At 45.2% G+C, this 22,531-nt stretch overlaps 1 protein-coding gene across 2 annotated transcripts in view; it reads right to left on the bottom strand.

Moving 5' to 3' along the window:
- The window catches only part of CASKIN2 (CASK interacting protein 2), a 277,560-nt gene that overhangs the window by 165,854 nt on the left and 89,175 nt on the right, over positions 1-22,531 (bottom strand). The window contains exon 1 of one of the 2 annotated variants that reach the window (XM_078654527.1): positions 20,558-20,988. The exons of the other annotated variant lie outside the window; for it this stretch is intronic. The gene's annotated coding sequence lies outside the window, so the exon portion shown is untranslated. Of the gene's footprint in view, positions 1-20,557; positions 20,989-22,531 lie in introns of those variants that run through there. 2 annotated transcript variants of the gene reach the window in all.

The following is a 22,531-nucleotide window of genomic DNA, read 5'->3' on the forward strand; positions in this document are numbered from 1 at the left end:
ACCCCCTCACTAATGGCCGCATTTCCTCATTCCGGGTAAAATGTGCTCACCACGCGCACATCTAATGAACGCATTCGAGCGTCTGGAAAATACTCTTACTGAAATCATCAATCAGCGATTTAAGCCGACGAGCTCATTGGGTACAGCAGAGACCCAGTTAAAGCTGTTACTTAATGCAGTCATTTCAAAGCGCCTTCCCCCCCTGCCATATGCTCGCCCTCAATTTATGAATGGCGATAACATATCAAATGCAGTTAAGCAGCTTTTCCGTTTGCATGAATTCTGAGGGCTTGGTGTTTCGTATCTCCAGCGACCGCCTTCTTTTTTGTCATCAATGTGGTGACCTTGGTTCATTAAAGGCTTGGCGCTCAGGTGCGCATTCAAGTGTCTCCATTGCCATCCAGAATGGTGGTATTGAAACTTTCAAGGTTCTGTAAGTATGTACCCTTGCTGTATTAGTAAGCAGACCTTTGCCAATAGACTAACTGTGCATGCAGTCCGTAGCATACCAGGCAGTTACGACAGCAGACCGTGCAGTCTGTTGTGACACTGCAAGCCATTGACTGCCGAGCATCCATGCATGCATCCTTGCTAAGCTATGTGGATTTTTAGAGCGGCCTATCACCCACGAGTGTATCCTGGTGCTTTGCAGGGCTGTTGTCCGATTGCCTGTGTCTCCATTTTCCCCAAGAAAGTAAGGAGAAGAGAGACTTTCAAATAACAAGGAAGGGATTGATATCAAAAGCAGAGCTATCTTATTACAGTTTCATTTGACGTTGTAGGTAGCAAGGGATTTAGCAAGGGTACTTGTTTGTTAGACCTCCGAGCTTGAGTTGCAGCCTGGATATTTGTTTGTTAGCCGTCTGGGCTTGGGATGTAACAAGGATACTTGTTTGTTATCCCTCCGGGCTTGGGATGTAGCAAGGGTACTTGTTTGTTATCCCTCCGGGCTTGACTTGTAGCAAAAATTCTTGTTTGTTTGCCCTCCTGGCTCACTAAAAAAGCCAGTCTTCAGCTTGTTACGGAATTAAAGTAGCAAGGAGGGTGCTCCAATGTGGTGTAGGAGGTCGTTCCACGCTTCAGCAGCGATGAGTGCAACCATTCAACAACAACTGGTTCAAATATACGCTATCAATGTTTCAAGCTTTATTGCAAATGTCACAAAAAGATGTTAATATTTCACTTCTGTTCTTGGATTTTCGTCACAATAAAATACACTGAACATAATTTCACAAAAGTTCTTTAGAAAAGTTTAAGCTATTGCCATTATAAATTACAATAACTTATTTAAGTATTAGTTATTTAAAAAATTAAACGCCATTGTTATTTGTAATATCAATACATCTAAGTCATGTAAATACAAAACATATTGCATTACAAATGCTATAGGTATCACATTTGCGAAAGTTATAACTATTGGCATTGTAAATGACAAAGCTATTAATTTAGCTATTTAAAAAAAAAAAAAAAAAAAACTTTGCCATTTACAATACCAATAGCTCAAACTTTCCTAATGCGAGACCTATTGCATTGCAAATGCTTGTTCTAATGGAAGCTATAAAAGGGATAAAGTGTCCCATTAAAAAAACACTGCAAGTCACCAAAGAGTTTCTTAACCATATAGAGGAACAAGGCCAAGGCCAAGTTTCTTTATAAGGTTATGGAACTCAGAGGTGACTTGCCATATCCTTACTATGTACGCCAGGGTGAACTTTATCCCATATAATACATGGTCACATCATCACCTTATCCACAAGCCACTTAAAACCTTGCTGCAAAGCTCTTTCATATGGAAGAGCGAGCATGTTTGTAAAGATGAAGAATAAAAATGAAACCTCTAGTGCAAAATTAAACATCAAATACCTGCTAGATATTTGTTGTGAACAGATATTAGAAGCAGAACCTTGGAATGTGTAGAAACATGAAGAAATATTCTAGCTTTTCTCTAAAGAGTGCAAAAAATAGACATATGCTCTTTGCTTGTCATTGTAAGCTATTAAAATCGAGTAGAAGGAAGAAAAGTAATGTTTTGTTTTCCTTGCTTTAAGGAGCTTCAGTCATGCTCTGTGACCTGACCTGCCTTTTACCTGGGCTGCTGGCACTGGCAGCAGGCATTGTGCTGTCAGAGCTAGACTGTAATCATTTATAATAGTCTAGTTCTGATGTTTTTCTTCATAATCGGCGAATGGGTGCATCACAAGTTGCCAATTGTAAAGAAATTAGAGACTGGCGTTTATACAGCGATTAGATGATACCATGTATTATAAACGTATCTATATTGGGTGTGTGGAAAGTCAATGCAAGGAGGAAGGACAGCACAAGGGGCCATGCCACCTACATACACTGCACAAAAATTAACAGATCGATTGTTACTCCTTGGCACCTACAGGGTTCAACGCTACTCCGGTAGTCTCTTCTGCCAAATTCACCTGTCCGATGCCTCACGTTTTCATTGGTAAACACATATTAGGACAAGCCCACAGTGCTGTTGTTCACTGCTGCGTACTTAACATCAAGTTGGCAGTTATGCAGAGGCTATCCACTCAACATACAGGACAAAAAAAAAAGACTTCTAATGCAGCCCTAACCATCTAAGAACTGCTTGTCCAAACTCAAAAACTAGTCCCACCAACGTTTAAAGTGATGCTAAAAACTAGGTACCAGGATGCTCCCTGGTGGCGAAACATAACGGTCACATTAAAAGAGAAAGGATTAAACAAGCACTACATTTTGACACCTTCACCAGAAGAAAGTATCCTTCGACAAAGATCCATGTAAATTCACAACAAAATTTAGTATGCCTTACCCTCAAAATTGACCCAAATGCTGTAATGTGACCGCTGCAATGCTTAATAATAATTATTTCCTGGAACCGGCTCATGAGAATGAACAAAACCTGACTCAACATCAAGCAGAAGTTTATCGGTGCACACAATGTACTTGGTTAATCTCATTTCATAACAGAGCCCTGATGGCAATATCAGATATACTGATAATAACTAAACAACCCTGCAGTGAGCGAGTTAACCATGCACTATTTTCTCTCTCCTACGTGCTGTATTACCACTTCCCCCATACTGGGCCAACGTCTACGCAATATGGCCATTATCTCTCAATGCCACGACTCAGAGAAGCACCTTCAATGAACTTAGAACAACTTAACATTCTAAAATGCAAAAAAAAAATGAACCAGCCTTCCAAGGTCCAGCACTCGTGCCTTTTAAGAGTTTCACTCTTTCAGTGTAGTAGACCGCAGATGCTGCGGTGCGGATGAGTAAAGAGTACATGAGATACAGGACAAGTCACATGGTGCCGAGGGATACAGGTGACTGCACAGGATGGAGGACACATACCATACAGATGCTTATAAAGCTCAGGAAACTGGTATATTTGAGGCACTGACGAAAGACGATCGCCCGCACACATGTTCCAACATTTTAGGCGATTGCTTTGTACTCGTGGCTTCAAGTAAGGTTGCAATCACTTGCTACTGTGCAATATCGGCTAACAACACTTTTCAGCATAAAATTAGAGCCCGGTGCCCAGTGTGTAGCTTCTACTAGGAAAAGCAGCCCTCTGAGTAGCCAGTGGCGAACAAGTTCATTGAGCAGTTTTCCTTACGTTGACTTCAAAAGTCTTGCTCTGCAGTTGTTTTTCCATGCTTTTTTTCGGGAGCTTGATGTAAATGGCACTAGAATTATCGGTCTGCACTAGGGGCTATGATCCACCAGGGAAACAGGTGTGGAACAAGAGTTTTACCCCTCATGCAGAGGAAATGGACAGGGACATGCTTTATGATGTAGAAAGTATAGCGCAGATTCAAAGATTACCCAGTGTGCCAAAGTAGTGACTTATGTTGATATTGTGATCCATCTGACAATATAATGGAGGGTTAGGAGTTCTTCAATAAGATGCTTTCCCACCCGGGATACCCCAGAATCCTACCTGTTACAGCGCAGAACAAGACCTGGCCCATTGTTCTACCTTTTTTCTTCGTCACAGTGACCTCACTTCCTTTGTTGGGATCTTCACATCCAGTGCTGGAATATCATGTGCTCTCAGATCGATAAATGCACTGCCCTTCACAGCCCAACGTTTACACGTATTTTGGGGTGGTGCATATAACAGGGTGGCCTTAGGTTTTGTCTTGACATTTTCACAGATGTAAAAAAGGAGGCCTTTTAAGCCCCACAAGTATTTAGAGCTCAAATCCCAAAAATATGGCCAGATGGATAAGGGGTCTTATGTATAGCTTTCAACATCATCCAGGGATATGGAGACCTTCTACCCTGAAATCATTAAGCTTCTACATCTTCAACTCTCCGGACAAATCAGCAACACCCATTCTTCTTCCTTCACCACCATCTGATGCCGAGCAACACTCCACACACCAACTGTACTGGAGGGTCTTACTGCTGGAAGAAGCCACCAAGATACTCTTCGGGATCGGATTTGGTTTAAGAGGTGTTTCAGCCTCTTTCATCTCACAGACTTAGGCTCTGGGCACTCACTGTGCGCTTTGTATGCAGCGATGTTCTTTTGGGATGCAGGTCCAAGCTCTATGTCATATAATGTCCACTTGTCCCATCTCACACTAGGTACACATATTTCCAAAGGCAAGCTCGTTCAGGCGTCAAGTCATGACCAGTGCTGGACTATGGGTCTGATGCCAGCCTGCGTGGGCTTCTCAAAGGAACTCTGAGGTTATGATGATGATTTGTTTGTTGGTGACGTCTGCTGGCTCCCCTCATCATTGGTTGGGAAGGCTTCCTCGTTTCTGATAATAACCTGCTGGATTGTTCAAGATCACTAGTTGATTTCCTGTTTTGCACTCTGGTCAAGAAGAATCCACAGTGACGCTGTAGCTCTAGTACGATTTGGGGTTGCTGCCTCTGGGTGCCTCACTCTTCCAGGCATGAGCTATGGTTACATTTGTGTTGGTTTCACTTTGCCAAGACTCACTCTGTTCTCCCCTACCAATATAGTCTGACTGTGTCCATGAAATTGAGGATGCAGAGTATTAGCCTCCCATGTCCGGTCAGTCTCACTAGGTTCTTTTTTCAATCGACTGACATCCTCTCTGGCTCATCTGTTGCATGGATACGCAGGGTCTTCCCTTACTTTGTCCTTGGGATGTTAAGTCTCATAGTTCCAATCAGCCACAGACTTCCATCTAGCTCCGTTCCCACCTGGGACACTAACCAGTCCCTTTAATGCCCCACTCGTGAAGTAGTCGGCCTCCTTGCATCCTCTTTCTAGGGGGCAGCCAGTCTGATACAGCTCTCTCAGACTTTGTTCTGTCCGGGACAGGCCCTTTCTCTGGTTCCTCTGTCCAAGGGATTATCAGTCTATCCAATAGATGCACAGTCTTTGTTTCCTCTCACTGATGTCCTGCCTCTTCAGTCCCATATATACATTTCAAGCTGTCTCGAGCTGAGGAATTCCACCCCTAATCGAGGGCGTTTTGCTCAAGGCCATGACCGCCCCACTGGGCACATGGTCTGCATGCTTTGCTGCGTGGACGACAAAAGCTCTCACAAATCCTCAATGCATTAATTGTTTTCTTCAAGTGTGCATTCCTGAACCTCACCTACTCACTACCACTTGTATTCATGCCATCTCAAGACACAGGCCTACTTAAAGGGTCCTTGGGAGAGTGAAGAGGCTCAGAAACTGAGAGGCTTGGAAAGGAAGAGGCGGAGAAGAATAAAGAGACTTGGAAAAGCCTGTGGGCAGACAGGTGCTGACAGTGCGGCTTGCCCCAATGCCATTCATGTGCACAGACTCGTAAGGAAGGGGTGCTATTAAATGTCTCCCACAGATAATCAAATGAGATATCCGGTCTCCATTTTGTATTTTCCGATCTGCGTGTATTTTCTCTGCCAAGTGAACTAGGATTTCATTACCACTAGTTTATACTGCACAATGGTTTTGTCGCCCCCACTGCATTCTAGATTCTACTGCACTGGTATATCCCCACTGATGAGGAGGGTTCAATCAGAAAGTCACCAGGCAAAGGGAGTCATAAGTCAAATCCCAGCAGCCCATTTTTTGGAACGTTGACACTGGAGACCAGTCTTAGCTGTAATATCTGTGCACTGCCTATTCGCGGGGCTCTCTGTCATGGACCACCAGTCCCTGGTTTGAAAAAAAGTACAGTATAGATGATAGCCCATCCCCAAACCCGTGGCTGTTTCATGCTGAACTCTGTGCTGTATCATACAACAATACTTTGTCTTTAGGTGGTGCTGTCCTAAGACTCCAACCGGTTCCACAGTCAATCCACTTTCGATAGGAACTAAAAGAACTTTCCCTCTAGGCTTTCAGCAAAGTGGCTACAGTGGTGCAGCTACTTTCATACAGACCGTCCACATATCAGGAAATGGCAGATTCTAGCAAGTAATATTGCCATTACTGGGGGCTTGCCTGCGTGTGCCTGTGGCGAAATCTCTGGGTCATTATTAGCACTGGCTTGAATAAGAGGTCAATCTTTAAAGTAGCGGTCTCCACCCCCTCTCTCTTTGATAGATTATGTGAAGGACACAGAAAAGTTGACCAGCTGGACCAGCAGAAACTTGGTGAAAAACAGTGAACAAAGGCTATCTAGCAATGATCTCAAAACTGGCCTCATGAAATAGGTTGTCCTGAAAAGAAACTCAAAATCTACAAAATGTACAGAGTTTTACAGTGAGTTTCCCTGCTTAAGCCTAAACCTGCATGCACCCAGTCTCCAGCAGAACTGGACATCGTGGGTGCATCTGGGCTTGGCTGCCATGAGACAGGCATTCAAGGCTGCTCCAGAATCCAAGCCCAGACACCGAAATCTGCATTAGAGGGATGCATTTGGACATTGTACCTTCCCCACTCGCCAACTTAACTTTCTTCCAAATTGTGATGCTGTGACTTTTACAAAAGATGCATTGTAGACATGTACATGAATGCTGTTTGTTTTATGACAAAATGGTAAATAAAGTTAAAAAAAACTTTCTTCCAAATTTCGTGTAAATGTATACATTTATTTAGGAGGATCCTTTTGATCACCGCTATGTCAGTCTTTGTTTTTAGAACTTGGCCTCCAGACCTTTCGCTTGGGGTTACCTTAAACACAACCAATTATGAGTCTCTTCTTTCTTAGACGTTCTTTTCCTTCTTGAATTCGTTACGGTGATCCTTGTTTATAGTTTCTTAGTAGTCTTCAACTGTAAGGCGTTTTAACTGCGCCTCCCACACACCACAAGTGCTTTTCTGTTGCAGGAATGCCAAACAGGGCAAAAAAGGTGTGTTTATCGGCCAGTCCTCCTGCCGCGTAGGGCTGTTTCAGACTGCTGTGGCAGGAGACATGGCGTAGGGCTCACTCACCTTAGAGCAATTCTTCAGTTTATTCAGGCGGGTTCTGACCCTCACACATATTCACAAGGCTCGGGGTCTATTGGTGCCAAAGAGTGGAAGGTTACCTACATCTGTAACACTAGTTTTAAAGCTTGATGTCTGTTAGGTGCTTACTCCTACCATCTAGTGATTAGTTCAGGAAATGTTGTGGGGGAGGTGGTTGTGCTGTTAAGTGTGGTCTGGCCATGGAAGCCACCAGAGTTTGCACAACCAGCCTTATGCTGTGAGCGCGCCGAGATACAGGAGTATAATGGCTGCAAAGTTAGTTTACGGTCATCCAGTGTCAATGTGCATACTTGCAGCTCCACAACACTCACCGATATTCAAATATATGCCTGACATACAGACGTCAAGCCATCTGCTATGACGTCATTAGGGAATCACTGAGATATGCTTACAAAACAGTGATAACAGTTTAAACGAGCGCACAGCAAGTCCAGGTCAAAGTTCAGTGATAATTCGTATGATGGTGCTCAGGAAAAGCGGGGGTGGTTACCACACCTCCAATAGTAAACCACATAAGCAGTTTAATAAACTTTACATTAGTATTCCGAGCACTCAAGAATTAGTAATCAGTCTTTGATGTATATTTCTTCCAATTTTTAATATCCAACGTAAATGTACTCCAATCCGAATCCGTAATACAATTCAATGCAGCCAACACGTGTTTCGTCCAGTCAAATCAGACACAAGACTTCTTCAGGGCTGCAACCCAAATAACAAATTAAGTAACTTACTCATCTTAATACGTAGATACATAATTATTTCAACATTATTCACTCACATAATGGGGTCTCAAGGTCAAAAACAAGAAGGGGACACCGACAAATTTGTGCCAGAGTCACCACCAGGACCTATAACATAATCAAGAATGTGTAAAAGTACCAAACGTCCCATTTGTAGCGTAAACAAGAAAAATTGTATTATAATTCGTATGGTTGCATATGATTGCATCAATCCATACTTAGGAAAATATCTGAATGTGGTTCAAGGCGACACCTCTGCACCCACTACATACCAAAAAGCCAATTGTGAGCTTTTAAGTATTTTCGGTGAAAACTCACCAAGTAAGTCAATCTGAAAATTCCACACTTGGTTGACTTCTTCGCCTTCCCTAATATACAAAAAAGTACCGTCCCACTATTATCCTAAACGATATTGGTAACAGTAAGATTAATCTATTGTTTAGTTCGTTTAAGGTTAGAAAGTTAATTATCCCTATGAAAACACTTTTACACATTCTTGATTATGTTATAGGTCCTTGTGGTGACTCGGGCACAAATTTGTCGGTGTCCCCAGAGTACATTTACGTTGGATATTAAAAATTAGAAGAATTATACATCAAACACTGAGATATGCTGCCTGGCACTACAAATTGCCTGACCCTCTGTGCATAGATGATGCTTTGGTTCAGGACAAGCTGGTAATGGTGTGGTCTGCGCATGTGCACTCAAGTGCGGGACCCTCTTTCAACACCATCCGGGGCAGAGGTTCAAGACTGATCTGTTCTCTGTGCAAGCCAGCCTGGGAAAGGGGGCAGACATCTGGGCTTCTCTCTGGGGCAGGGAGAATGAAGGGTACAATCTTTTCAAACTGGAAAGTGGCGCTATCTAGTGCGAGCCACAGCAATCCTGCTTATAAACATTGTTAAAGAAGCACAATCTACCGGCACAGCTTAGCAACCATTTAATGGTCAGTTATAGGGCATTAAGGAACAAACATTCCCTGGCCCGTGAAGCAGAAGAGGGAAAAGTGAGAGTTAACCATGCACACGGTGGCAACGAGGGAAGGCAATAATAGGAAAATGATCATAAATGGATGGAACAGTTCGAATTGTAAGTCATGTCCACCACAGTTCAGGGTGAACTAATCGCTGTGATTTCCCATTCGTGAGGGTATCCTACTTTACGAAATCCAGAAGACATATTTAAATCATGGCTAAGGCACACCTCCAGAATAAAAAAAGAATAATATGACAACCGGAACCTTTGGCTGTTCACAGTGAAGTCTTCCACATGATGTCACTACACCATGAGAGTTGCTTACACAAACCCCCAGCACCGCGAGGACCCACCCCAGGAGATCTTTGAACTTTCAAGGTCTTCTACATGAGGCGTCTGTACCACCAGCAAATGCACACATGGCTAGGGCACTTTGCACACATGGCTGGGGCACTTTGCACACACGGCCGGGGCACTTTGCACACACGGCCGGGGCACTTTGCACACACGGCCGGGGCACTTTGCACACACGGCCGGGGCACTTTGCACACACGGCCGGGGCACTTTGCACACATGTTCTTCACGAGGTTTTAGGAATGCTCTAGTCCGTCACACAATGCTTCAAAGCCTTGATGGTTTTTGGACTGCTCTAGTCTGTCACACAAAGCCTCAAAGCCTTGACGGTTTTTGGACTGCTCTAGTCTGTCACACAATGCTTAAAAGCCTTGACGGTTTTTGGACTGCTCTAGTCTCTCACACAATGCTTCAAAGCCTTGACGGTTTTTGGACTGCTCTAGTCCGTCACACAATGCTTCAAAGCCTTGACGGTTTTTGGACTGCTCTAGTCTGTCACACAATGCTTCAAAGCATTGATGGTTTTTGGACCGCTCTAGTCCGTCACACAATGCTTCAAAGCCTTGACGGTTTTTGGACTGCTCTAGTCCGTCACACAATGCTTCAAAGCCTTGACGGTTTTTGGACTGCTCTAGTCTGTCACACAATGCTTCAAAGCATTGATGGTTTTTGGACCGCTCTAGTCCGTCACACAATGCTTCAAAGCCTTGACGGTTTTTGGACTGCTCTAGTCCGTCACACAATGCTTCAAAGCATTGATGGTTTTTGGACTGCTCTAGTCCGTCACACAATGCTTCAAAGCCTTGATGGTTTTTGGACTGCTCTAGTCCGTCACACAATGCTTCAAAGCCTTGATGGTTTTTGGACTGCTCTAGTCTCCCACACAATGCTTCAAAGTCTTGACGGTTTTTGGACTGCTCTAGTCCGTCACACAATGCTTCAAAGCCTTGACGGTTTTTGGACTGCTCTAGTCCGTCACACAATGCTTCAAAGCCTTGACGGTTTTTGGACCGCTCTAGTCCGTCACACAATGCTTCAAAGCATTGAAGGTTTTTGGACTGCTCTAGTCCGTCACACAATGCTTCAAAGCCTTGACGGTTTTTGGACTGCTCTAGTCCGTCACACAATGCTTCAAAGCCTTGGCGTTTTTTGGACTGCTCTAGTCTGTCACACAATGCTTCAAAGCATTGATGGTTTTTGGACCGCTCTAGTCCGTCACACAATGCTTCAAAGCATTGATGGTTTTTGGACTGCTCTAGTCAATCACACAATGCTTCAAAGCATTGATGGTTTTTGGACTGCTCTAGTCCGTCACACAATGCTTCAAAGCCTTGATGGTTTTTGGACTGCTCTAGTCCGTCACACAATGCTTCAAAGCCTTGACGGTTTTTGGACTGCTCTAGTCCGTCACACAATGCTTCAAAGCCTTGACGGTTTTTGGACCGCTCTAGTCCGTCACACAATGCTTCAAAGCCTTGACGGTTTTTGGACCGCTCTAGTCCGTCACACAATGCTTCAAAGCCTTGACGGTTTTTGGACTGCTCTAGTCCGTCACACAATGCTTCAAAGCATTGATGGTCTTTGGACTGCTCTAGTCTCCCACACAATGCTTCAAAGTCTTGACGGTTTTTGGACTGCTCTAGTCCGTCACACAATGCTTCAAAGCCTTGACGGTTTTTGGACTGCTCTAGTCCGTCACACAATGCTTCAAAGCCTTGACGGTTTTTGGACCGCTCTAGTCCGTCACACAATGCTTCAAAGCATTGAAGGTTTTTGGACTGCTCTAGTCCGTCACACAATGCTTCAAAGCCTTGACGGTTTTTGGACCGCTCTAGTCCGTCACACAATGCTTCAAAGCATTGAAGGTTTTTGGACTGCTCTAGTCTGTCACACAATGCTTCATAGCCTTGACGGTTTTTGGACTGCTCTAGTCCGTCACACAATGCTTCAAAGCCTTGACGGTTTTTTACTGCTCTAGTCCGTCACACAATGCTTCAAAGCCTTGATGGTGTTTGGACCGCTCTAGTCTGTCACACAATGCTTCAAAGCCTTGACGGTTTTTGGACTGCTCTAGTCCGTCACACAATGCTTCAAAGCCTTGACGGTTTTTGGACTGCTCTAGTCCGTCACACAATGCTTCAAAGCCTTGACGGTTTTTGGACTGCTCTAGTCTGCCACACAATGCTTCAAAGCCTTGACGGTTTTTGGACTGCTCTAGTCTGCCACACAATGCTTCAAAGCCTTGATGGTGTTTGGACTGCTCTAGTCTCTCACACAATGCTTCAAAGCCTTGATGGTGTTTGGACTGCTCTAGTCCGTCACACAATGCTTCATAGCCTTGACGGTTTTTGGACTGCTCTAGTCCGTCACAATGCTTCAAAGCCTTGACGGTTTTTGGACTGCTCTAGTCTGCCACACAATGCCTCAAAGGCTCGATGGTCTTCTATACCAGGCCTCTGCATGTCGAAGTCCTCAAATACCAGGTCTTTGCAGGGCGATTGGCTCCCAGAGAAGTTCCACGCCCGGAGGCTCTACCACAGAAGGTTTGTGTCCAGAGTTCTCCAAGTCTAAACTCCTTGCTCACCCTGACCTTGCCTTCTTTCTGCACTCCAGTCCTCTCTCTCTTTCTTTGTCCCCCTTTTCTTCTTCGTTACTGTGTACCCTTTCTTCTTACCCGCCCAATACAAAGCAATGCAGGAATAATGATCGGCAAGATAAGCCAGAAACATATTGTTAAAGTAGGCAGACAGTGTACATAAAGTGATACACGAACAACAAGTGTGTGCTTTTGCTTTCCAGGCGATTCCCTGTGAAATGCAGTTTTTCAAGTGTCTTTTCTGTTCTGGTGACAAAAGACGCATTCTTTTCAGCCCTCTTCACTGCTCTCAGTTTTATCTCAAGAATGAGGAAAGGTTTTGCCTCTTTTGTTTTTAATGCATTCTAGATTTCCTTTTAGGGAGGGCGGTGTAGCATAAAGGGTGTTTTGATCTCGAGTTCTCCCTGCTCAATCTTCTAGTAGATCCCTTCTAGTACACCCTGACCCCCTTGTGTTCCAAGTTTGCGTTTTATACTGCCCTGAGGCACTGGGGGAGTGTTTTGTGGCATGCTACTTTGTGTCTCTGGTGCACGGCGCTACTGGTATCGTTCAGATTCCAAAGAGACACTTTCTTCTGTATACAATATGCAGACAGGTGATGCTGCGGGCAGATAACAGCGCCATGGCGTAGGGTTTGGTTTCATGGTTTCTTTAGCATGCCAACTCGTGCAGAGCATTAGCCTCACCCCTTGACTGCGGGGCTGGAGTTTAGAGATACACTGGACAGCAGGTCTATGGTCTGGCTGCTGTCTGTTCACCTACCCAGCCTGTTGTCTAGCTGGGTTTCTGCTGGTCTTCTGTTTCACCGCGAACTCACTCATTTAACCCTGGGCCACAGACTTCATGAAAAACTGGCAAACAACTATCTACATTTCTTTCAACACAGAGCAGTGTGACACAGCACCAATACCCAAGGGCAGCGCTTGCGGTAGAACGAAAAAAAGTGTCTCTAAAAGGGGCGTGGTTAAAAAAGTATAACTAGGAACCATTTCCAAGAGGCGTGGCCTATGTAATTAAGTGTGTGGCTAAAACAAGCAAACAAAAACATTGTGCTTCACACTTTGTACCCCCTTTCCAGTATTTTGGTGCTTCTCTGAAAGGTTTGGTTATTGCAGCTAGACAACTAACACAACAATGGACATCGGCCTGAAACAAACCAGACCCCATTGGCCTGTGAGCATTATGAAGTAAATGAGAATGAACAATAACTTTGTTGTGAAAATATTTAAATTCTGAAAATATGAGCTTGCATATTAAATATTACTAAGGCTTTTGGAGGGTTTTTTACGAAGGGGTGGTTATATTCGGAGTGTATAATTCACTCCTGAACTCCCCTAGCGCCTCTTTCCTCTGCACTGTCTGACTGCTAGACACGTATACCCTTTTACTACAAGCAGAGTTCTAAAATCCTCCATCTGCATATTTCACACGGCATCTCTTTCCTTTTAAGTCCATCTTGTCACTCTGTCCTGCTGAAGGTTACTTTTATTTTTTTTTAAACGTAGTTTATTAGTTTTTCATACAAAACATACATGAATCTTTGCGTGAACTGAAGGTTACTTTTATCTCCTTCACTTCACCAAAATCTCATACTCAAACAACATACACCTGTAAGCATTACATTGTCTTCTACTTTAGTGCTATTCATAATAAAACAACTGTGGCCCTCCTTCACACACCTTTCCACAACTACAATTAGCACATGTGACCGGCGCTTTGCGCACTCTTCAGAGAGGCCAGGGATCGGATGTTCATGTGTATGACCATCTTTACAAAGCAACTGACAGGCACTGTGAGAATCGTACTAAGTTTAGCCTCAGCTCTAGGATTCCCAATCATGCCTCGTTATAAACACCCAGCCACAACCTGAACTCCCCCAGATACCTAGAGGCGACCCCGGTTACAGTCTGCACTACACAAGAACCATATGTTGCCTGCAGAAAGAAAATACATACGACACCTGGAAAAAGAAAACTATCTCAAGGGATGCAACAATATTAAAACGTGAAATGTAAACGGGGACTGCATTTCTGACATGGATTGACCGATGGGTGCTTACAGTTAATTTACTGTTGAGAAATCGAACAGTGTTGTCTGTAGAGTTAAGGACAAAAAGGTAGCAAAATGATGTGTCCATTACATGAAATGTACTCCGGGTAGCTCAATTTAAACATTAACATGAAGGCATACCTAGTGGTCAAAAGTAACTCAAGATATTGGCAAGGGGACTTGTTCATGGAGAAAATGTCTCACCGTATTTTCTGCTTGAAACCTGTCTCCCGGAAGACAGGGTCTGCTCAAACCAGTCCTGACAGTAAAAATATTGTTCAATATTCTACATCACGTAATTTTGTCTGATGCAAAATTGCATGCATTATGCAAATTATGTGAACATATTGGAAATTTTGCAAGGAACTACAAATAACACTATATTCTCAATTCATGGACCAATTCGTTCTAATATTCCACTTAACTTACTGGCCACCTCTCATCTGCCCAGTCTGGACTGCTGGTACTTCGATTATGTGCAACGATTAACTATTAGCATGGCAAATGATGTCGCTGATCTCAGCGCCCAGAGTAAAAACCCAATTCTGGATTAGTTGTAGGGGCACCCACAACCAAGGCCATACCTCCAATTCTTTGGGACATGTCTGGGAGGGAAGAGGCAACACAGACAACGGGAGGCTGGGAGGGAAGAGGCAACAAGTACACCTGGAGTAAAGAGGCAACACGGACAACGGGAGGGTGGGAGAAAAGGGGCAACAAGGACAACAGGAGGATGGGAGGGAAAGGGGCAACATGGACAACAGGAAGGTGGGAGGGAGGAGGCAACACAGACAACGGGAGGGTGGGAGGGAGGAGGCAACACAGACAACGGGAGGGTGGGAGGGAAGAGGCAACATGGACAACGGGAGGGTGGGAGGGAAGAGGCAACACGGACAACGGGAGGGTGGGAGGGAAGAGACAATACAGACAACGGGACGGAAGAGCCAACAAGGACAACAGAAGGGAAGAGGCAACACGGACAACAGGAGGGAAGAAGCAACACAGACAACAGGAGGGAAGAAGCAACACAGACAACGGGAGGGAAGAAGCAACACAGACAACGGGAGGGAAGAAGCAACACAGACAACTGGAGGGAAGAAGCAACACAGACAACGGGAGGGTGGGAGGGAAGAGACAACACAGATAAAGGGAAGGTGGGAGAGAAGAGGCAACCGGGAGGGTGGGAGGGAAGAGGCAACCGGGACAACGGGAGGGTGGGAGGGAAGAGGCAACCGGGACAACGGGAGGGTGGGAGGGAAGAGGCAAATGGGATAGCAGGAGGGTGGAAGGGAAGAGGCAACCCGGACAACGTGATGGTGGGAGGGAAGAGGCAACACAGACAACGGGAGGGTGGGAGGGAAGAGGCAACACAGACAACGGGAGGGTGGGAGGGAAGAGGCAACATGGACAACAGGAGGCTGGGAGGGAAGAGGCAACACTGACAACAGGAAGATGGGAGGGAAGAGGCAACCCAGACAACGGGAGGGTGGGAGGGAAGAGGCAACACGTACAGCAGGAGGGTGGGAGGGAAAAGGCAACCCGGACAACGGGAGGGTGGGAGGGAAGAGGCAACATGGACAACAGGAGGCTGGGAGGGAAGAGGCAACACGGACAATGGGAGGGTGGGAGGGAGGAGGCAACCGGGACAACGAGAGAGTGGGAGGGAAGAGGCAACACGGACAACGGGAGGGTGGGAGGGAAGAGGCAACACGGACAACGGGAGGGTGGGAGGGAAGAGGCAACACGGACAACGGGAGGGTGGGAGAAAAGGGGAACCCGGACACCGGGAGGGTGGGAGGGAAGAAGGAACACGAACAAGAGGCAACACGGACAACGGGAGGGTGAGAGGGAAGAGGCAACACAGACAACGGGAGGGTGAAAGGGAAGAGGCAACACAGACAACAGGAGGGTGAGAGGGAAGAGGCAACACAGACAACGGGAGGGTGAGAGGGAAGAGGCAACACAGACAACGGGAGGGTGAGAGGGAAGAGGCAACACAGACAACGGGAGGCTGGGAGGGAAGAGGCAACATGGAAAACGGGAGGCTGGGAGGGAAGAGGCAACACTGACAACAGGAAGATGGGAGGGAAGAGGCAACCCAGACAACGGGAGGGTGGGAGGGAAGAGGCAACCCGGACAACGGGAGGGTGGGAGGGAAGAGGCAACCCTGACAACGGGAGGGAAGAGGCAACCCAGACAACGAGAGGGTGGGAGGGAAGAGGCAACCCAGACAACGAGAGGGTGGGAGGGAAGGAATAGGCAACACAGACAATGGGAGGGTGGGAGGGAAGAGGCAACACAGACAATGGGAGGGTGGGAGGGAAGAGGCAATACAGACAACGGGCGGGTGGGAGGGAAGAGACAACACAGACAACGGGCGGGTGGGAGGGAAGAGGCAACACAGACAACGGGAGGGTGGGAGTAAAGAGGCAACACGGACAACGGGAGGGTGGGAGAAAAGGGGGAACACAGACAACGGGAGGATGGGAGGGAAGAGGCAACACAGACAACGGGAGGGTGAGAGGGAAGAGGCAACACAGACAACAGGAGGGTGGGAATAATAAGGCAACCAGGACAACTGGAGGGCAGGAGAGTAGAGGGAACACGAACAATTGGGGGGTAGGAGGAAAGAAGCAACCCTGATGAAGGGATATTGGGGTTGGAAGGGAGAAGCAACATGGATGGGGGTTGAGGTAGGAGGGAAGAAGCAACATGGACAAGGGGGTAGGAGGGAAGAAGAAATACTACAGGAAGAAGAAAAGAAAAACAGTACCTTAATTTCAGTACTAACAGCGGAAAGACCCTAATCAAGATGAGGCAAACTGCACTTGATCCATGCTCCCATGGAGAGAGAGGGAAATTAAGAAGGCATGCACTGCCCAATTAGGAAGCAGAAAATAAGAGTGACAATGAAGCCAACGAATGGTAATGATAATTGGTCTTGCAAGCAAGAGTGCATGCAGTACATGAGCTTCCGCAAACAAGACAGAAAAAACAGGTGCACGGACAAGAGGCGGTTGCTAAAGGATAAAAAGCTGAGCTACACAAAGGACAGGTGGAGTAGGGAAGGGGAAAGTGAGGTACAAAGAAAAGGCAGATACACAATGAAGAAACTAGTGTAGAGTGAGTAGACATATTGGAAGAACAGGATAGGAGGAGGTAGAAAGGAAGAGTTCATCAGAGGAGAGTTACCGGGAATACAGAGACACAGGATAAATAGAATGAAACTCCAGAACTGCAATCAGTCAAACTTCTTGCACTGTTGACAACTGATTAGCGCTACCAGAACCAAACATTATTTGTAAATGGATTGTAACTCCAGATATTTAAAAAAAAAATCTGTAATGGAATATGAAACATTGTTATTTTTTTTAATCAACCCTGTTCCTAAATAAGGAAAAATACACATGATGTGAACGATTCGCAAAGAAACTAGGTGAAAGGTGTAACAGGCTCTAGTTTTCGACCTGCAGTGTAGGAAGCCGCCCTGCTCTTGAGTAACATTTGTGGATGTGTGGGTCAGAACCAGGGTCACTGCCAGACCCTGTCCGCGTGCTGGCGCCGTCCACGGGCTGGAGCAAAGGCTCACCATATGAAGAGTAACCAGCATGGATTAGGATGTGAACAACTACTATGTTCTCAAAGCAGTCAGAGGCCAACAAGAGCTACAAAAAGAAAAGTACACACCCGATGCCGAATTAACTGAAGTACGGCCACAACGCCTGTTATATTGTTTTTTACTGTGGTGAAGCATATAACCAGGTTCAAAGATTCCTGTAAACAGGCTGCATGCCGTTCGCACGCACAGTGGCACCCACGCCCTGCTGTCTTTATCTTAACCCGCCCCCAAATTATCCTAACAGCCGTGAATGGATATTCAGCTACCCCCTCCCTCCCCGCCCCTCTCACGGGCACCGTGCCGGCTCCATGCCCATGCCTGCTGCCCAGATCACGGCGTGGGTAGGACAAAAGTGACAGTTGGAGCTGCGAACACCTGCCCGGATTACTGACTCACGATCCCCGCCCTTTCGGGGGCAGGCGATTAACACTTTAGGCTTTTGATGACTAAAGTGACGCTGAAGCGCGTGGCATCTTGGCATGCGTGGCAAGGGGGACAGTCTAGGCTGGTCCCACACAAGTGTATTTGTGGGGCTGGAGGAGGGGTTTGAAAGGGGGGGGGGGGAGTGGAATCACATCCCATGTAGGGAGCTAAATTAAAGGAATTGAAAACCTTCGTGCAATCCATCTCCAACAATGAAAATGTGGAGATTCTAACGTGCAAGCTTGAACCATAAACGGATGCAGGCTCACCAGTGCCTCGGCGTCAAGTATTCACTAAAAGACGTCTCATTAGCTAGATATCGTGTCCACTTTTGAATTCAGTTTCATGACTGGCCAGAGGGGCTCCTAGTTTGCATTTCCCCTTAGAGGTGGGCGAGAGACCGCAAGCTCGAGCCAGAAGCCCGACTCCGTTTCAGATCGATGTACTGTACGAACCTCGAGCCCAAAACGAGCCGAGCTTTCATGTGGATTCTGCTCGACTCCCTCTCTACACCCAGGATGTGGCCAGAGCTGCTGATTTTGGAACTGGGGAACCAGGTTCGAGTCTCGGCGTCGGATCAAAATCCTGGGATTCCAGGCAAAGCACTTAATCTACCCATGCCTATAAAACTGTCTGTAACCTAATATAACTGGTGCTCATATAAAGCGCTCCAAGTCCGAACAAAATAAAAACTGCATCAAATGCACAGAGGTAAAAGTAAAGCCTTAACGTAAGGGAAGATAAATACATGCCCGTTTACTTGCTGATTTCTACAACGTGAAACTAAAACATCTGGGGAAATTGTGGCTATCTCGCCTAAATCATGTGACCGTAGCCAACTAGGTTTTTTCACCAAAATACTTTTTTCATTATAGTGTATGAAAGCACTTTCAAATATGTGAGTTCAGAATACCAGTTGTACGAAAACCTATGGTGTTTGATTTAATAGAGCTATAATAGTTGCTCTATAATAATCTGGGCCAGCTACACACAGGACAATGGCATTGTCTGTTAGTTCGCTAATGGTTCAAGTGTAAATACTATCACTTAATAAGTACTTCTCAGTGCAGTGTTCTAATGTGACACTATGTCAAAGCTTCCACATGTTAAAGTAATATCAATTTTTGAATTTTGAAGTGACTATCATATTTTAAATGATGTTTGTTGTATGATTTGGCAAGATCATTTACAGACCGTACATTCTTCCACTGGCATAGTCTTGTACAGCAGTTAGCATTTCACTAATTTCCTATTTGTATGTTTCCAAAAAGCCATTCTGTCCCATCAGACAGGAAATTCTTCACAGCACCTCTCAGCACAGCAAGATTACAACGTCAGCACCCTAGAATCACCCCAAGATTTAGCTAATCCTTACGTTAACAATACCTATCCTACCTCTTACTCCAATGCTAATCATAAACCCAAGGCTAAGCCTATCCCATACCCAAAGCTCTCCAAATCATAACCTTAACACTAAAATCAAATCTATTGTTTAACCCCATTGACTCCCATACCCGATGCCTACCGCACCTCTCCCCACAATGCTAATAGAAAACAGAGACGTTTTAAGGCATGGGCAAAGTGGGCTCTGGCCCAGCACCTCAGCCTTTCAGAGGGGTATGGGGGGGGCGGGGGGGTGAGAGGGGGAGGCTGATAGACCGAGCTCTGTTCTGCAGTGTCTTGCCCTGATGACCTTGAATAATTCTTAAATAGATTGTTTTACTGTTTTGTAGAGAAATGTGTTATTGTTTCATTCAATATAAGTAACAAAGTTTTTTTTAGCTCAAAACAGAACCTCACATAAGAGAAATAGGAGGGTGTCACAGACCTGATTTGCAATAAAAGTAGCGAGCTGCTGCTGTGTTACAATATTGAAAACAAGTCACTATCACTGAATGTTAGATGTAAACACATTTAGAATTTGGACAAGTATGCCTATGCACTGTCAGTGAACTGGCCAAAGAGGTCACGAAAGAGCTGCGCTGCGAACATAAGTTCAAAGGTGTTCCGAACAGGGCCTCCCAAAAAATGCTAGGACCAGGGCTCCAAAAGCCTTAAAATATCCATGATCGGAAACCTAACAATACCCATACTTAGTCAACGACCCACACCATATTCAAAATAGGGGTTGTGACAGTAGTAGCACCCTCGATGCTAACAGCCTCATTCTATCTAGTGGTAATGTCAGTAGTGACATCGTCAGTCAAATTAGCCTTATGCTATCTAGTGGTAATCTAAGTAGTGACATCGTCAGTCAGACAATGTAGGAATTAAAGCAATAGTGTTACAGTAAGTCAAAATAGCCTAATTAAATGTAGTGTTAATATCAGTAGTGGCACCATCAGTCAAAATAGGCTCATTTTGAGCAGTGCTTAATTTGAACAGGTGGGACCCACCGGCACTTACTTTTGGGGACTGGCACTTATTTGTTCTCATTATACTTTGACCCAGTGCCACTGCGAGTCGTTATCCTTTAGATGTAGAGTTACGCATGGACCAGTACATCAACGTAGTTGACATAATAGAGATCTAATCGGTGCTCCGACTGCACCCCCGTCATAGTCTCACTTTGACCTCTCCTTCTGAAGCCCCAAGCAGGCACTCTGGCCCGCACGTCTTTATTTAGAAACTTTCGTCTTGGCGCTCGTGCTCGCACACCCGGCTCCTGGTTTAAAGGAAATCCCTCGGTCACGCCCACTGCGGCCTTCACACGCCTCAGTCCAGTGTGGGGCCGGTCCCGCCCAGCCCCACGCCGTCAGGAAGGGCAGGGTGGAAGTGCCTACCCCGGAGCATTGTTTTCAGTTCCAGGGGAGGCGGTTCTTCCCATCGGCCCTGCTGAGGAATGACGTGACGCGCCGGACGTACCCTGGGACGCGCCGGAAGCGCCGGACGTACACTGGGAGGCGCGAGGCCCGGGCGCTTCCGGCATCCTTCCTGCTGCGGCCAGGGAGCAAGGAAACGAGAGCTGGGGTGGGGGCGCAACCAGCGGCTAATTTTTGGATCGTTATTCATTACAGAGTAGAGCCAGTAATTGTAACTCCACTAAGGCATAAAACCTATGTGAAAAGTTATAGCGACAAAAACGGTTTACGTTGTGGAACTGCTTTGTGGGGGGTGTTACCAAATACGAACGCTCAAAACCCGAAAGCTCTGTACGTACGTTTGAAAGAGTAAGAACTAATTAGTACATCTAATTAGGAGTACAAGGAGAGATGTCACAAAATGTTTGACGTTCATTATAGAACAAAAAGTGAACAGTGAAATATTAAAAAAAAACATGTAAGATGAGTAACACAATAGCAAAACATCACCAGACCAGTACTTTTAAAAAATAGTATAAAAGCATTGATGTCTCGAGAGCAGCTTTTCCCATCACCTAGAGGGGTCTGTGGGATGACACAGTGATTATACTACCTAAATTAGTATTTACAGCTTCCAGGAGCAGTTCTGCACAAAGCAGAGCTTTGAAAAAAAGGTGCATTTAGAGTTTACGTTCTAATCCTTTTTACATTTACTGCAGTGCTTCCCAAACTTTTGGAAACCATAATCCAATTTGTAGAATGACTAACTTTTGCGGCCCACCTATTTTTTAATGGACATGAGGCAGGCAAATTTTGAATGTAACTAAAGCCTCGAGTGGTATTGCATTGCTATTTACAGATAGCACATTTTCCATTGAACTGGCCACACACTACATTTATACAGACATACAGTTTTATTGATAAAACTATATACCCCACAAACGATAATAAGGGGACATAGGGTTTCTGTGAATATTTTATTATTTGTGCATCACCAAGTGAAGTGTCTTCTTTGTTTTGATTCTATTTCAAGCACATTTCAGAATTAAAAATAAAATGTTTTTTTTTTGCTTAACTGCTTTTATATAGTCCATTTACAGGTATTCACATTTTGTTGCGATTTGCAAACAAATGACATCCTCCAGCCTTTCCTTTCACACTCCCTGTACTCCAGAAAGATTATCATACAGTTCACTTTAAACATATTTCACACTTTGCAGTCATGCACTCCTCTCTGCTAACGTTCAGTACTTCTAGGTAGGTGGCTCGTTAGGAGAGATTGCCGGTCAGCCCAGAGCCAATACTCATTGATTTCATTCTCATCAATCTGATTGGCCACAAAACTCAGAATAAACTACTTAATCTACAAAAGCCAGCACACACAGATGTATAAAACAGGCGCGCATAAACTATATCTTCGTCAATCGACTCAAACACCATAAATATTTGAAAATTATTATCTCGAAAAATATAAAAACCCCTCATTCTCTAAAACTGGACACAACATCGAGGCATAATTACCACATTTATAACGATATCGATAATAAGATACAACATTTATGAAAATATTGTGGTTGAA

Source organism: Lissotriton helveticus, chromosome 7 (genome assembly GCF_964261635.1).
Source record: "Lissotriton helveticus chromosome 7, aLisHel1.1, whole genome shotgun sequence".
NCBI lineage: Eukaryota > Metazoa > Chordata > Amphibia > Caudata > Salamandridae > Lissotriton > Lissotriton helveticus.